Source organism: Lissotriton vulgaris, unplaced genomic scaffold (genome assembly GCF_964263255.1).
Source record: "Lissotriton vulgaris unplaced genomic scaffold, aLisVul1.2 SCAFFOLD_1398, whole genome shotgun sequence".
Classification (NCBI taxonomy): domain Eukaryota; kingdom Metazoa; phylum Chordata; class Amphibia; order Caudata; family Salamandridae; genus Lissotriton; species Lissotriton vulgaris.
The window spans coordinates 360,798-378,563 of record NW_028247755.1 but is presented as its reverse complement, the minus strand read 5'-3'; positions in this window follow the sequence as shown (position 1 = coordinate 378,563).

The window sequence follows — 17,766 nt, the reverse complement described above, 5'->3', positions numbered from 1 at the left end:
TGCTAAGTATCCAAAGCAATCAGCCACTCATCACGCATATACTCTGTTCTCCTTCCTTGCACTCCGTCACACATAAACAGACCCGCACGCGCATACTATGGACTATTAATACCATTTTGTATTGCAAACCTGCACGCATTTGAAGTTATGTTATGTTATGTTATGTTATTATGGGTCTTCTATAGCGCACGGCTACTCCGAAGGAGTGTCCCGGCGCTTTGTGCTCCAGACCCAGAAAAAGAGGACAGGTAGAACATAACAGAAACAAATAAAGAGGCAGAACCGAAAGATGGAACTAAGAGCTCTAGCCGGTAAAAAGCCAGGTTTTTAAACCCTTCCTAAAAGCGAATAGGTTGGATGTGGACCGCAAAGACAAAGGTAGAGAGTTCCACAACTGAGGTGCCAGCAGCCTGAAAGACCGTCCTCCAATACGGGCTTTCTTGATACGGGGGACTACTGCAAGTGCCAATGACTCCGATCTTAAAGATCGTGTCGGCAGGTAAAAAGCCAGCCTCTTTTGTAAGTATTGGGCACCCGTGGCATGCAAGGCTTTGTGAGCTAGTGTCATAGCCTTAAAAATTATCCGCTTCCGGATGGGGAGCCAATGTAAGATTTGCAACAGATTTGAAGCACTGGCTCGTCGATGCAGGCCGAAAATGGCTCGTGCAGCTGCATTCTGAGCCACCTGCATGCGCTGTAAGAGGTATTCCGGAAGGCCCAGATACAGGACATTGGCGTAATCCAATCTGGATCCAATGAGGGCCTGAACAGTTATTCTTCGATGTTCCTCAGAGAGCAGCGGAAAGAACTTTCGGAGCATCCTGAGGATGCCGAAACATGTTCCTGTGAGAGTCAGCACCTGGGATTTGAGCGTGAGCCCGTTGTCAATTTTAATTCCCAGGTTCTTAGCTGACTCAGAAGAATGAACTGGAGGGAACATGTCGGCAGGCCACCAGCCTTGCCAGTCCGGTTCCGATGGGCATCCAAAAAAAAGTATCTCGGAATTATCCGAGTTACACTTGAGGCTGTTCAGTTGGAACCAGTTAAAAACAGCCCCAAGGCACTCACTGATATTTTCACCATCGAATTCTTCGCTCTTCCGGCAGGTGAAGAGAAGCTGGGTGTCGTCAGCATAAGAAACGATCTGGGCCCCATAGGACTCCACCAATGCCGCCAGAGGGGTCATGAAGATGTTAAAAAGAGTAGGGCTCAGGACTGAGCCCTGAGGAACTCCGACTCCCAAAGGCGACATTTCGGCAGATCCAGGGGAGGCCCAGACCGTTTGTCGGCGGTTGGCTAGAAAGGAACGAAACCAACTGAACACCGTCCCCCTCAGACCGATGTCATGAAGTCTCATGAGGAGATCCTCATGGGGGACGGTGTCAAAAGCCGCCGACAGGTCTAACATAACTAACATCACCCTGCCTCCGGCATCCAGCGACTCCTTAACAATCTCTGAGACCTCCAAGAGCACTGTCTCTGTACTAAGGTTAGGTCGAAAACCCGATTGAGACGCATGCAATAGCTCATTGAACTCCAAAAAATTGGAGAGCACACTATGGACATGTTTCTCCAAGATTTTTGTGAGTGCTGGGAGGAGCGAGATGGGTCTATAATTAGCCGGGACTTCAGGGGCAAGGCTTGGCTTTTTTAGAAGAGGAATAACCATAGCCTGTTTCCAGGCATATGGAAGGGCTCCCTGACTCAAGGAGAGATTCAAAATGGGATTGGCTAGGGGGTTAACAACGTCTGCCATTTTAGCTAAAAATTTGGCCGGACAAGGATCACGTGGCGAACCAGATTTGAGATTACTCATTAGTGCTAGCGATAAAGATACCGTGAGAGGCGGAAAGTCTGCCAGGACAGGGCCAGAAGTAGGCAGATAGGCTAACTCTTCCGACAAGGTCGAGAAGTCGACTGTCGGTCTTAGGGGAAAAGAATCCTGTATCTGCCTAATTTTGGTGGTAAAAAAATTGGCAATAGTATCGGCCCAGGTCTCAGTTGGTATTTCCTGTGCTGAATTCGATCGCAGGGTAGTAAATTCCCTTACGATCGTAAAGATCTCCTTACAGGAATTTGCTGCTTCCTCGATCCTTTGAGTGAAGTAGCATTTCTTTCCCTGTAAGACTAGTCTATGGTAGGATTTAATCATAGATCTATAGGTCAGTTTTGCCTCGGTATCATATTGAGCTCTCCATGTCCGTTCAGCGACTTTACATTGTCTATGGGAGTGAGCCAACTCCGCAGTAAACCAAGGTGCCGAAACCCGTTTGATGACGGATCGGGGGGGCTGTGCAGGGGCAAGCTCATTTAATCTGGCTAAGAGCCAGGTCTGCAGGGTTTCAAGGTCATTGTCCAATTCACCGGTATAGGACATGGGATGATTCACCAGGGCCTGGGCTAACAGATCTGGGGTCACCCGATGGTAAGCCCTGAAAGTACTTCCCTGCTGTCTCATAGCAGTAGTTGCTAGTTTCTCAGTGCCAGGTATTTGGAAATGAGCTAGTCGATGGTCGGACCATAATACCGGCAACAGTGCAGTGACCTCAATTGGTGAGGTGGAAAAGACCTGGTCTAAGGTGTGACCCTTGTCGTGGGTCGGGCCAGAAAGATAAGGGAGCAAGCCCAAGGCAGCCGTAACATCAAGCATCTTAATAGTATCCTGATCGTAACAATCTTCCAAATGGAAGTTGAAGTCACCCACCAGTACACACCGCTCAGATCTCAGGACTAGTGCGGACATGACTTGCTGGAGTTCCTCAAAGAAGGACCCCGCAGGTCCCGGAGGTCTATATACTAGAAGCCCCTTGATAGACTGTTGAGGTGTCAGGGATAGGGTGAAGGCAAGGGATTCGGCGCCCGTGATGGTCTCCGTGTGAATGACCGAACACGTGAATGTTTTTTTCACCATGAGAGCCACACCACCTCCTCTACCCTTATCTCTATCTTGTCTAAAGATGTTATATTCAGGGGGGATGGCAGCGACAAGTGCGCTTGTTGTCTGCATCTATTTTAGTGTGCTTCTTCAAGATGTTGAACCAACGCCAAAATCGACCCCCAGGTCAAAGGTTAGCAGTTCGGGCCGTTATGCCACATACCCTGTCCTGCCCCTTCACTTCTATTTTCAATACTCATGCCACACCGATGTATACACATATCAAATTTACATAATTCCAACCTAGGTTATTATAAACTATGGCATAAAACAGTAATCATTTTTGCCACACATCAATCCATCCATGAAAAACCAAATAACTATATAAATATTTTAATGTCAGAACATTAACCGTGCCCCTCCGGCACATGCAGCTTACCACCCTGGATTGTGAGCGAGGCTTAAATTTCCCTCAGCAGGTGAGTTGTTTTGTCCACACCTTCTCCAGTCATCCCATATATGCAGCAATGGTAAATGGATTTAAGGGAGAGGACCATAAAGAAAGCAATCTTAGGGCTTCCTTTGATTCCTTCCTTTTATTCACATGCCCTATTATGTCTAGCATGTTTACTTCTTTGGTAAAGTAGTACTGTATTGAAATTTTCATGATCCACTCATGGCATCTGCACATAATTATCTTCTGTTCGTCAATGTAAAATAAACAGCAGCACCTTTTAAAAAAGGAATGAGATTTTAAACAGACGTCACCAAAGCTCACCCACCTACCAATAAAGGTAGAGACTGGCCCTGTTCCCTTTCTTACTCCCTGATCAAGAGACCTTGGTTTTGGTTAGATGGATAAGCATTCCCGATGCAGTGCAGGGCCAGAGCTCTACTCATTTCTCTTTCAACAAATTTGCTCTTGGTAAAAATGAATGTGAAAATAACATTTATTTGTGCAGCGCCGAAAGCACTTGAGGTTCAGAATCACTCCGTTTTCAGTGGAGAGCTCAGCAGAGAAGACTTGGTTGAAGCACCCGCTCTTCATGTTTCTTGGTAGCAGAGCTTTGTGCTGCAGCTTACCAGGGAGTTCAGTTACACTGTGATAGTTTGATGTGTCCCCCACCTTTTACAGACTCCCCAATGGCTGCAGGCATTTCAAACGTGCTTGGCCGCTGCATGATTTTCTTTCTTTGTCTTCCACCTCTTACCTAATCTCCCCGCATTCTATTACCCCTAGTTACTGCACGATATATTCGCTATCTCAATAAACAAGTCATAACACTTTTATGGAGTTTCAGTTACTTATATTGCACAGTTCAGTTCAGTTCAAAGCAAGTTTATTTAGACCAATAGTCCTCAAACTTTTTTAAAAACTTACATTAATACAAACTTTTAAATCACATATCGTAAAAAAACATCATAACATTTCATGTAATACAGTCAATTGTCCTGTCCACAGTTCAAATACACAGAGAACCTAAAACTATTAAACAGCCTTTCAATTACATTCACATTTGAGGAATACTTTAACGTTTTGAATGAACTTCTCCATGGCACTAGATATGTCCAAAGTACTCAATTCGGTTAAAAGGTTTACTGCCTGAGCCCTATTTTTGAAATCATACTTTTTAAAAATTTGGCGTAAAATCTCTTTTCGTATATCTACAACCTTCTGACAATCAAATAATATATGTAAAATGTCACAAGTTGTTTTCAAGGTGCAGACACAGTTTCCATTACTATCAATCATGGATCTTTTTACTCCATCATTACCATTTCATGGGGTTAACCCCAATTCTTAGCCATAGTAGTTCCCTTCCTAACCAGTGGCAGGGAAACCTATAAATGTAAGGGAAATGTTGTTTATTTTGCCATGCGGTGACCATGAAGCGTACAGAACTTTTCTGCGAGAGTTAATCTTACCTATTTAGCTTTATTTATGGGACGATCTCTGTTTGATCAATTATAACAAGATCATCAGCATATAATAGACATGAAATGTGTTTCCCATCTAACTTCGGACTTGCCCCCCTTTCATTACCTAGATCTTGGGGCAACTCTGCAATAAATAAGGAGAAAAGTAAGGGTGCCAATACGCACCCCTGCCTCAACCTATTACCAATCTGTATTTTCTGAGATAGACTCCCCTTTATATTATAGGAGATCAACAATTCCTAACACCATGGATCTATTCTCCCGGGATCTAGTTTATGGTTAAAATCACCCAACACAATGAGAACACCATTCTGGTAGTTGTCAGATACAGTCATCAAATCTTCTTTTAAATTTTCCATTTCCACCTTATGTTCATCCTCCTTCCCTTTCTGAATGCATACCTTAACGACTGTCCCTTCATAGCGTGGGGAGGGGGCCAACAACAACATTCTGCACCCTAATACCCATTTATCTTTTAATCCAAAACGTTCCACCCTCCTGGAAATTTTTGTGGAAATCAACGTCAATTGACTCCCCAGAAGGTCTACCAAGGGTTTGCTTCTTTGCTACTTTTGACTGGTGGGCAAACCCTTCGATTTCGGGGGTTTCGTCGCATAGCCACGTTTCCTGTCAGCACACAATAACGTTGTGAGAAGTGGGCCTGGTATATTCTGTCCACTATTCTAGTGGGCACCTTGCACCAGTCCAAATGACCCTTATGATGGTAGATTTAAAGACAACCTATTTAGAAAGCTATCCTAGTGGTAGGTGTGGAGAGCAGCCTTCAGGCTATGTCTTAAAGAAATTTAAAGCAACTTGTTTTACTATTCTATAATCTCATGAATGACCAAATGAAAGGAGAACCACACCAGGTGTATATATATATAAAATATATGTATTTATTCTAAACACATCCCTATAGTCTCTTTATGAGGCTAGAGGTAAAAGTACATCAATTAAACGTATTTAGCACACAGTATACGTTTTGCCCTAGGGGTCTCACAAACCATATACTAAGAAAGTGGTATAAGAACCAAGACTGACAGAGATACAAGACCTAGAGCCTGTAGAACTGCTGGGGCCATTAGGAACCACCCAAGGTAGTGACACAGGGGACCTACGAGGACGTGTGCAGTGTCTAAACACAGACACAAATCACCATTGACTTCTATGGGGAAAGTCATGGTTGGAAAACTACAAGTTAAGGACACTTAGGAGTACACTAGGACAAAACCCCTGTAGAACGAGGCAGTTGTAGAGTCAATACCCACAGGATCACCGGAACGCTCGTGTTACCTTACAGAGGGAAGCCGGGTGCATAGGTGTCTTTTGGTGTCGGGTTTCATCATAGATTTCAATGGCGAACTGCGGAAAAGTGCTGCATGCGACCAGGTGAAAAGTGTCCGGATGGATTCAAGGGTGGATCGAAGATCTGAAGAACCTGAAAGCAGAGGGGACAGAGTCTGGATCACTAACCAGGGATCAGGAAGGTGAGGAGGAGATGCCAACCAATGTCGGGTGATTTCAGGTGAAGAAGGTGAAGCTGACTCTTAAGCCATGAGGACCAGTAGGCATCGACGATGACCAGGAGCTGGATTCGAGCTGTCCCACAAAGGATGTCGAGAGGTGCAGCGTCGGTATCCAGGATTGGACCCAACAAGCCTTGGCAACATCTACCCATGCAGAAAGGAAAGATTGACTTCGGTGCAGACCAGCAAGGTCTGAGGGACTCACCCTTTGGAGGGGAGTCAGGGCACATCTGGAGCAACCAGGAAAGCCCAAGAAACGGAAGAGTTTCCTTTGTGGGGACCCACCAGTTGACAGATCAGGGATCACGAAGGAGCCTCGAGCTGAAATGCTAAATGCGGGCCGACGGAACACTTGTGGAGTGTAGGCCCACCAGCTTCGGTGTAAATGGTGCTCGGGCTTGGACTACAAGTAGCCCAATGCACAACTTCGGGAATGCTCGGGAAGTAGGTGCACTTACATATGTGCACGGTAGCCAGGGGTTCTGGTTCCACGTCTCTCGTTATGGCTGCGGGTCTCAGCTTTGCTGTGATCTCGTGTCGGCTTTGGAGATGTCTAGAAGTCTGGGTCCTGTGTTGTAAATCCTTCGGGATCCGGCGGAAGCCTCGGAATTGCAGACCAGAAAGATGCTTCTTTGGTGCCTGTTTGAACAGGAGAGTCCTTCCTTGACCCCAAGGGAGATTCTTCCGTCTTCAAATCAAAATAAAATGTAGAAGGTCCAGGATATAAGTTGCAGAGTTTCATCCAGGGTAATCTAAAGTCCTAAGGACTAGGTTCTTAAACTTATACTAAGTTTAGGGGATGGATTAACTCGGAGGTCCACCTATGGGAGGACCTCCTGAGCCCTATCACTCAGGAAGGACTCAAGCCAGGCGAAGGCCAGGCCCTCAATGCCCCCCGCCCTGACACGGGTGAGGAGGATGGAATGGTCCATCGTGTCAAAAGCGGCAGACAGGTCTAAGAGAATGAGGGCCTGCGGAAGGTTGGTCTCAATGCCCTTGCGTAGGCTGTCCATCACTGAGGTCACCACCTTCTCCGTAGAGTGGAGGGGGCGAAAGCCCGCCTGCCGGGGGGAGAGGCAGTGATTAGTTTCCACATAGGTGCTCAGGGTGCTGGTCACATGGGTTTCTAGAACCTTGCCCAGGTAAGGCAGAAGGGAGATGGGACGGTAATTAGAAGGGGAAGAAGGGTCGGCACCGGGCTTTTTTAGGATAGGGATAACAGCCGCAAATTTGTGAGCAGTGGGGACCACTCCGTTGCTGAGTGAGTCGTTCAAACGTGTGAGGGGAGGGGTAGGGCAGTTTAGGAAGATTTCTCTTAAGATGTAAGCAGGGGCAAAGTCAAGGGGGGAGCCTGACTTTACCTTTTGGAGCAGGGGGAGAAGCGTCGCCTTAGTCAGGGGGGGATGGAAGTGAGTTTGGAAGTGACAGCAGGTGGGGAGGGGTTGGTGAATGTGGGGGAAGGGGGGGGAATGTTGGCTTTGATCTTTGCGACCTTATCAACAAAGAAATCGTTGAGTGAGTCGCAGAGCGGTTGGGAGGGGGGGATCGAGGCCGTGGCTCTGTTAGATGAGGCAAGCTCATGTACTGTAGCAAAGATTTCCTTGGTTTGGGATTCTGCTGCCAGTATCCTATTAGAATAGAACAAGGTCTTGGCATCAAGGATGCCTTGCTTGTATGCCTTGAGCACGGAGAGGTAGATGTTTTTTTTTTGCGGGGCAGTATTCTCTTCTCCATGCGCGCTCTGCTCTGCGTGCGGCCAATTTCTTCTCCTTGAGGTCAGGAGTGAACAAGCGGTTGGCAGCGTGAGCTCGCTTGACCGTGATCCGCCTCAAGGGAGCAAAGTCGTCGCCTGCCTGGGTCAGCCAGCCATCGATAGTGGCCAGTTGGACCGGGGCGGCGAGGCCGGAAAGGACGGGGCAGGAATTGGCTAGGGATGAGCAGAAGGATGGCATATCTGCCGTACCCCATTTTCTAACCCAGGTGTTCTTGGGAAGGGGAGGTTTGGCCGCTGGCGCTAAGGCAAGGGAGAAGGAGATTAAAAAATGGTCCGACCAGGAGCAGGGGGAGATGGTAGGGGGAGTGGTGGGAATGTTCAAGGTCCAAACCTGGTCAAGCGAGTGGCCATGCACGTGGGTAGGGCTGTGAACATGAGGGGTGAAGTTGAGACTGGTCATAAGGTCAGTGAATTCTTTGGATTGGGGGCTTTCGGCAGGATCGTTGGGCCAAAAATTGAGGTCGCCCAGGACCAACACTGACGAGTTGTTGACGACCAGTGTTGCGAGAATGTTCTGGAGGCAGGAAACAAAAGTGGGGGTGGGGTGGGGGGGGCGATAGATGAGAACAGCAGTTAGGGGGGCCGAGTGAGAACTAGCGCGAATTATCAGGCAGTCGACTTCAGAGATGGGGGGACAAGGAAGAATCTGAAAGTGGAGATCAGTATGAGCTATTAAGGCCACTCCACCGCCTCTTCTACCCTCCGTTCGGTCTGCTCGGATGATGGAATATGAGGGAGGAAGTGCGGCTAAGACATTGGGTAGGGAGTCGGCCTTAAACCAGGTCTCTGTTAAAAACAAGAGATCCGGATTGTGGATGTCAAGGTAGTCGAATAGCTCATACTGATTTAAATTCAAATAAATTCAAAATTCAAATAACACTATTATGGAGTTTCAGTTACTTATATTGCACAGTTCAGTTCAGTTCAAAGCAAGTTTCTTTAGACCAATAGTCCTCAAACTTTTTTTTAAAACTTACATTAATACAAACTTTTAAATCACATTTCGTGAAAAACATCATAAAACATCATAACATTTCATATAATACACTCAATTGTCCTGTCCACAGTTCATTTACACAGAGAACCTAAAACTATTAAACAGCCTTTCAATTACATTCACATTTTAGGAATACTTTAACTTTTTGAATGAACTTCTCCATGGCACTAGCTATGTCCAAAGTACTCATTTCAGTTAAACGGTTTACTGCCTGAGCCATATTTTTGAAATCATACTTTTTAAAAATTGGGCGTAAAATCTCTTTTCGTATTTCTACAACCTTCTGACAATCAAATAATATATGTAAAATGTCACAAGTTGTTTTCAAGGTGCAGACACAGTTTCCATTACTATCAATCATGGATCTTTTTACCCCATCATTAACATTTCAAGGGGTTAACCCCAATTCTTAGCCATAGTAGTTCCCTTCCTAACCAGTGGCAGGGAAACCTATAAATGTAAGGGAAATGTTGATTATTTTGCCATGCGGTGACCATGAAGCGTACAGAACTTTTCTGCGAGAGTTAATCTTACCTATTTAGCTTTATTTATGGGACGATCTCTGTTTGATCAATTATAACAAGATCATTAGCATATAATAGACATGAAATGAGTTTCCCATCTAACTTCGGACTTGCCCCCCTTTCATTACCTAGATCTTGGGGCAACTCTGCAATAAATAAGGAGAAAAGTAAGGGTGCCAATACGCACCCCTGCCTCAACCTATTACCAATCTGTATTTTCTGAGATAGACTCCCCTTTATATTATAGGAGATCAACAATTCCTAACACCATGGATCTATTCTCCCGGGATCTAGTTTATGGTTAAAATCACCCAACACAATGAGAACACCATTCTGGTAGTTGTCAGATACAGTCATCAAATCTTCTTTTAAATTTTCCATTTCCACCTTATGTTCATCCTCCTTCCCTTTCTGAATGTATACCTTAACGACTGTCCCTTCATAGCGTGGGGAGGGGGCCAACAACAACATTCTGCACCCTAATACCCATTTATCTTTTAATCCAAAACGTTCCACCCTCCTGGAAATTTTTGTGGAAATCAACGTCAATTGACTCCCCAGAAGGTCTACCAAGGGTTTGCTTCTTTGCTACTTTTGACTGGTGGGCAAACCCTTCGATTTCGGGGGTTTCGTCGCATAGCCACGTTTCCTGTCAGCACACAATAACGTTGTGAGAAGTGGGCCTGGTATATTCTGTCCCCTATTCTAGTGGGCACTTTGCACCAGTCCAAATGACCCTTATGATGGTAGATTTAAAGACAACCTATTTAGAAAGCTATCCTAGTGGTAGGTGTGGAGAGCAGCCTTCAGGCTAAGTCTTAAAGAAATTTAAAGCAACTTGTTTTACTATTCTATAATCTCATGAATGACCAAATGAAAGGAGAACCACACCAGGTGTATATATATATAAAATATATGTATTTATTCTAAACACATCCCTATAGTCTCTTTATGAGGCTAGAGGTAAAAGTACATCAATTAAACGTATTTAGCACACAGTATACGTTTTGCTCTAGGGGTCTCACAAACCATATACTAAGAAAGTGGTATAAGAACCAAGACTGACAGAGATACAAGACCTAGAGCCTGTAGAACCGCTGGGGCCATTAGGAACCACCCAAGGTAGTGACACAGGGGACCTACGAGGACGTGTGCAGTGTCTAAACACAGACACAAATCACCATTGACTTCTATGGGGAAAGTCATGGTTGGAAAACTACAAGTTAAGGACACTTAGGAGTACACTAGGACAAAACCCCTGTAGAACGAGGCAGTTCTAGAGTCAATACCCACAGGATCACCGGAACGCTCGTGTTACCTTACAGAGGGAAGCCGGGTGCATAGGTGTCTTTTGGTGTCGGGTTTCATCATAGATTTCAATGGCGAACTGCGGAAAAGTGCTGCATGCGACCAGGTGAAAAGTGTCCGGATGGATTCAAGGGTGGATCGAAGATCTGAAGAACCTGAAAGCAGAGGGGACAGAGTCTGGATCACTAACCAGGGATCAGGAAGGTGAGGAGGAGATGCCAACCAATGTCGGGTGATTTCAGGTGAAGAAGGTGAAGCTGACTCTTAAGCCATGAGGACCAGTAGGCATCGACGATGACCAGGAGCTGGATTCGAGCTGTCCCACAAAGGATGTCGAGAGGTGCAGCGTCGGTATCCAGGATTGGACCCAACAAGCCTTGGCAACATCTACCCATGCAGAAAGGAAAGATTGACTTCGGTGCAGACCAGCAAGGTCTGAGGGACTCACCCTTTGGAGGGGAGTCAGGGCACATCTGGAGCAACCAGGAAAGCCCAAGAAACGGAAGAGTTTCCTTTGTGGGGACCCACCAGTTGACAGATCAGGGATCACGAAGGAGCCTCGAGCTGAAATGCTAAATGCGGGCCGACGGAACACTTGTGGAGTGTAGGCCCACCAGCTTCGGTGTAAATGGTGCTCGGGCTTGGACTACAAGTAGCCCAATGCACAACTTCGGGAATGCTCGGGAAGTAGGTGCACTTACATATGTGCACGGTAGCCAGGGGTTCTGGTTCCACGTCTCTCGGTATGGCTGCGGGTCTCAGCTTTGCTGTGATCTCGTGTCGGCTTTGGAGATGTCTAGAAGTGTGGGTCCTGTGTTGTAAATCCTTCGGGATCCGGTGGAAGCCTCGGAATTGCAGACCAGAAAGATGCTTCTTTGGTGCCTGTTTGAACAGGAGAGTCCTTCCTTGACCCCAAGGGAGATTCTTCCGTCTTCAAGTCAAAATAAAATGTAGAAGGTCCAGGATATATGTTGCAGAGTTTCATCCAGGGTAATCTAAAGTCCTAAGGACTAGGTTCTTAAACTTATACTAAGTTTAGGGGATGGATTAACTCGGAGGTCCACCTATGGGAGGACCTGGGGAGGCGGTAGTTACACCCCTTCCCCTTTGTCCAGTTGTGCCCCAGAGCACGGACTGAGTGCCCAAGAAACCAGTTTGAACTGGGAAATGCACAGCAACACCAAATGTGTCCCAGGCAGTGTCTGAAAAGCATTCTCTGAATGCACCCACCTAGGCCCAATACACTAAAGCCTGTCTGGGAGGTGGTTACATCTCCATGTGACAAGAAACCTATTGTCCAGGCCTCCCCAGCCAGAGTTTCGTCCAGCAGCAGGAGGCCAGACCAGTGTCTGTGGCATCCATTTTGTGATGCCAGTGCTCTTTAAAACTATTACCGGTTAGACCAGTGTGTACATGTCTCTCCCACTAGAAGGGTGGAAATCTACCCCCGCCACCAGGACTTGTGGGGGGGTAGGATTCCAAAGTGTTTGACACCAAACACGACATGTATCCATGCAGCCACTCCAAAGTTAGCATTAACCGCTAGGTTATAATTCGCCTAAGAGTATATGGTCTGGCTAGATCACAGAACAGCTACAGAGAAATGATTCCGAAAGCTGCAGAGGGGTCCTGCTCAGGCTTGGGCACCCTCTCACACAAAACCAAGCACTCTGCCTTCAGGATTGATAAGGCCTGCCATAGGAGTGACTTATAGGTTTATATGTGTCAGTGATATAAGGTAGATAATAGGTAACCTATTTTTCAGTAAGGGGTGCATGCACCACCATACCCAGGCTACAGTAGCAGACCTGTGGTGCCATTTTGGAAGGTTTTCCAGGGGTGGCATAATACATGCTTCAGCCCCTGGTAGGCCTCTGGGGTACCTATGCCCTTAGTACCTAAGGTAGCATCTACTAGGGACTCACAAGGGTAACCCAGTAACCAATCTGGAGTGTACCTAATGTACATGCAATCAATTTAGAGAGGAAAGCAGATAGGCTGGGACCCTGATTGGCAGGTATGCCAGCCAAACTAAGCCAAAAACCATCAAAACACCAGAAAAAAGGTGGGCAACCATGCAGTAAGATACCTACTGCCTACAAACGTTACACTCAATGATCTTTTTAAAACTTTCCTGATTCAATATCCTCTTATAACCATTTATATACCAGGATGATATAGACAGACTGTGCGAATACCCGTGCTCCTGGTCGATCTCACTCAAGCACCCTTCTTCTTCGCAATCTAAAGAAGCTAAGGCTCTGTATCTATTTCCAGCTAATGTAACTTCCTCACCTCTCACTATCTCTTATTGTAATTTCAAGTTTTTCCTTGTTATTCCAGCACGTATCCATCAATCTTACCTGACGTACTCCCAGCCCTGCATGCTTTGTGAGTAATGACTTCCCCAGCCAAATATAATCCCACATATTATAATCCAGCAATTCTTCCCTTTTTGCTAATCTAATACATTCCTTTTGTAACTCATATTCTGCATTTACTAATACTGTTTTAATAAGGGCTGAATAAAGGAGGACCTTAGTCACTACACTCCCTTTGCACAATTACTCACCAAGCTAAAACTTAAACAACAACAAAAATTATATTAATCACATAGGTGTAACTATGGCATTTATCAATGCTTGTTGTTATTTGGTATAAATCCGTTAAGTCGTTTTCAAGATATTTAAAGAAAAATAAATATGTATATCTAGAAGTGAGAATACTTCATGACTATTTTGCAGAGAGTTGTGAATGCACATGCCACAAGGAATGCCATGATTAGGTGGCAACAACCTGTGCAGAAAGTAGCAGTTGCCATTTTGTGTAACAGGACATGGTCCCAGGGGCTGAAACTATTTATTGACAGTAATAGAAGGGTCAGGACAGAGGTACCCTCACCCCATAACTGGAATATAGTGGTCTCCGAGGGACCACATATGCATAGAACATGTCAAAAAAAGTTTCTTCTCTCCACGTGTGATATTTGGAGCTACGTCATGACTCTCAGCTCAAGGTTGCAATGAACTGCCGGACATTGCCAACAAAAACAACAATCCCTCACTCAGACAGCAATGAATTCACTCTCATATGCACTCACACTCTCTTATACTCACTAACAGACCTACTCAGAGGCTCATTCACCCAGGCATAGCTCCATTCATACACTAACCCTCCCAATCACAGACCCACTCAGAGAATCATGCACCCCTCACAGACCCACTTAGACACTCATGGACCCACTCACAGCCCCACTTAGACACTCATGCACCCACTCACAGATCCACTCAGACTCATGAACCTACTCACAGACCCACTCAGACACTCAAGGACACTTTCCCAGAACCACTCTGTTATCTTCTTCTTCCTCAGGATCAGCGTGTAGATAGAAAGGCCCCCTCCAGATCTATCCAAACCCAGCGTGCTATAAAAGCCTTGGGCTAAGGAAGGATCAGATGAGGGCTGAAGGAACAAACGGGAAGGGAAGGAAGGGGACAGCGGGGAGGGAGAGCTGTAAGACAAATAACAAGAAAGTTGGAAACGTTTCTTGTACCAAAATGCACAACAAGGCAGTTTCGTTCTATTCTCTCCCTACCTGTAAAACATAAATAGGCTGCGATACTCAGGAGATACCTCTCTTCTACTGAGAACTTGCCCTGTCTGAATAAAGGAAATTTCCCCTCTGAAACAGACAAGAAAATTTTGAAGTATGAATAACCATGCACTTGGAATCTTTACACTAGAAAATACGTAAATCCTATAACTGCAAATCACATACCCTATACTCCTTCCCTTCAGGGTTCAACGTGGGGGTCTAGGATCAAAGCCTTAACAGCAGCCCATAAACGATAACAGGAAAGGTAGGGGTTACGTCACCCGAATAAAGTAAAGTTAATAAATACCTTTCGTATGGAGACACTTGCCAGCAGCCTCCAAAAGAAGAGGGAGTACGCTTGGTTGAACTCACCAAGACCATTCCCTAGTAGAATCTAATGAATCAAATCCTCTGCATTAGCCGTGGAAAGAAGGCTCGCCAACAGAGGATTAAATAAGAAAATATAGTAAGCAAAAGAACCACTTCCGCATTAGCCGTAGAAAGAAGGCTCGCCAACGGAAAGGTTACGGAAAAGGAAAACAACAAACTCCGTCTCCGCATGAGCCGAGGAAAGAAGGCTCGCCAACGGAAACTGTTTACGCCAACTGCGCATCAACGTATGCATACTGCCCTCTGCATGAGCCGAGGAAAAAAGGCTCGCCAACAGAGGAACCGGGAATGATGAGCTCGATTAAATTCAATGTAACAAACTCCAAGGAGTAGCGGTTACCTCACCCCTAACTATCGTTGGACTCAGGACACCACCACAACTCCTCCAGGATCCAAGAACAGGAATGACGAAGCAAAGAAAGGAAAGACTCACCAGCATGAACCAGTCTGGTTGAGAACCATCCGGGTCAAGAATCAGAATATCCGACACTGGACCTAGGAAGTGCTTGCCTTATATACCCGCCTCCATGCCGCTAAGCATTCTGGACAATGCATTCTCAATCCCCTGCGGCTTTACGGTGAGGCGCGATTTGGACCATAACACACTCAGAGACTCACACACCCACTCATAGCCCCATTCAGAGACTCAGACACCCACAGAACCACACATAAACTCATGGACCCACTCAAACCCACTGACAGATTCATGCACTCACTCACACACCCACTCAGAGACTCACACCAACCCACTCAGAGACCCAGTCATACATTTTAAAAAACTTTAGAAATTCACAAAAAAAACAAGGTTACAGGAACGTTAGTTAGGTTAAAAATGTACACACATAAAACCATAGAAATTTAGCTATTATAGTTAGAGCTATCTCAAGTAACTATAACTTACACTCTACGGTAACTATAACTTGTGCCCTTTCCATGCACTGCTAATTACCCCACATATTACATCACTCATGACATTTTCTATGACATCATTGATAATATCAGTGCAACATTTGCTATTAATTTTTTTATACCAAAACTGAGCAATAGGGAGCGCAAGTTATGGTTACCTTAGGACACGAGTTTTAGATTCTTGAGTTAATTATAACACCTGAATTTCTATGGTTTTGTGTGTGTAAATTCTGAACCAAACATCAACAACCCTGTAACCTTTGTTTTTTTAGTGAAAATATTTATATGTATAATATTTTAGTTCTAGTTTTTTTCTTCCACTAACATGCAAGCTTAATAAAACCCTGAAATATAAAGCATTCTCTGAATTCCAGAATGTAAAGTTAATATTCAAGTAGTGTCTTAATACTTTAAAACAGACATAAAATAAACACATTTGACATATAGCAACACTAGCTTAACACTTTTGGGGAAATATCAATTTTATTTTGATGATTTATTAAATACAAGTAGCCATCTATTGATAATTTTGACATGTAAAAGGCAAGAGGTGCAACTCAAACAGTGTTTAAACAAGCATAGTGTAAAGATTTGTACACTGTTGATCTTGACGTTCAGAAGAGGTTTATTAATTAACAAGTTAAAATCACAGCATCCCTAGCTGAGCACAGCTCAATTGCTGTTGTTCTTCAAACTCCAGGTTCTATCCTATGTCATCAATGACCACATACATTCTAAATCAACAAAATCATATGCGAACTAAAACGGAATTACAATAAAATACATCACATTAAGATTACTGAATAACAAGCATAATAACAATAATACAATACATTAACCCTGGATCTTACAAACATCACTCATACTTGTCATGGTTCCATTTTCTAAAACCACACAAAACCACCACATTGCGCTTGACCTCTCTCACTTTTTAAGGAGCAGAATATTTACTCTGACCCTTACAAACAAACCCTCCTAGCTTGACAACCACCCAATCTCCAGGTTTAACACAACACATCGCTTCCCACCCTTCTTCTCATTATAGTACACCATGTTTTTGATTTGCGACCTTAAAACATTACTCTGAATCTCTGCTCAATCAACTCTGATATTAGTTACCACTCCTTTCAGCCACACCAGACATTCTTTTACTCCAGGACTTCTTCCTTTTGAGGAGACGAAAGGAGAAACTCCTGTCACTGAATGAGGACTAGTCCTATGCGTCCACATCATCCTTCTCAACTCTCTCTTCCATGGAAGATGATTAGCAAGGGATAATTGTATATTATCCATCACCAATCAAATTTACTCTTTCTACCAAGCCATTGGCTTGAGGTCTTAAAAGAGCCACTTTATCATGCTCTATCCCCATTCAAGAAAAATAATTCTTCATCTCACTAGATACAAATTGTACTCCCTTATCTCACACTATTTTCTTGGGTATTCCTTCCTCCACAAAAACTTCCTCCAAGAGCCCAATAATGTTTGAAGTCTTTACTTCACCAACATCTTTAAACACAAACCATTTCGTATGATAATCTACTAAAATTAGAATAAATCTACTGTTTGGTCCTAACTTAGATATAGGTCCCAAAAAATCGATGGCTAACTTTTCCCAAGGTTTCTCTGGAAAAGCCACAATGGCCAATGGAGGCTCCCTATCTACTTTGGTTTCCTCACTATTAGCTCATATTGAGCAAATTTTCACCTTTTCCTCAACATCTCAATCTATTCCAGGGCACCAGTATGATTGTCTGACTTTCCTTTTCACAATACCATGTCCCAAATGCCCCTCATGGACAATATTGAGAATCCTAAATAGAATGCCTTTAGGAGGTACCAGCTGATTTGTTCTCATCAATTTTCCATCAATTATACTGAACTCATCCTTGACTTTAAAATATTCACGTAATTCCACATTCATTTC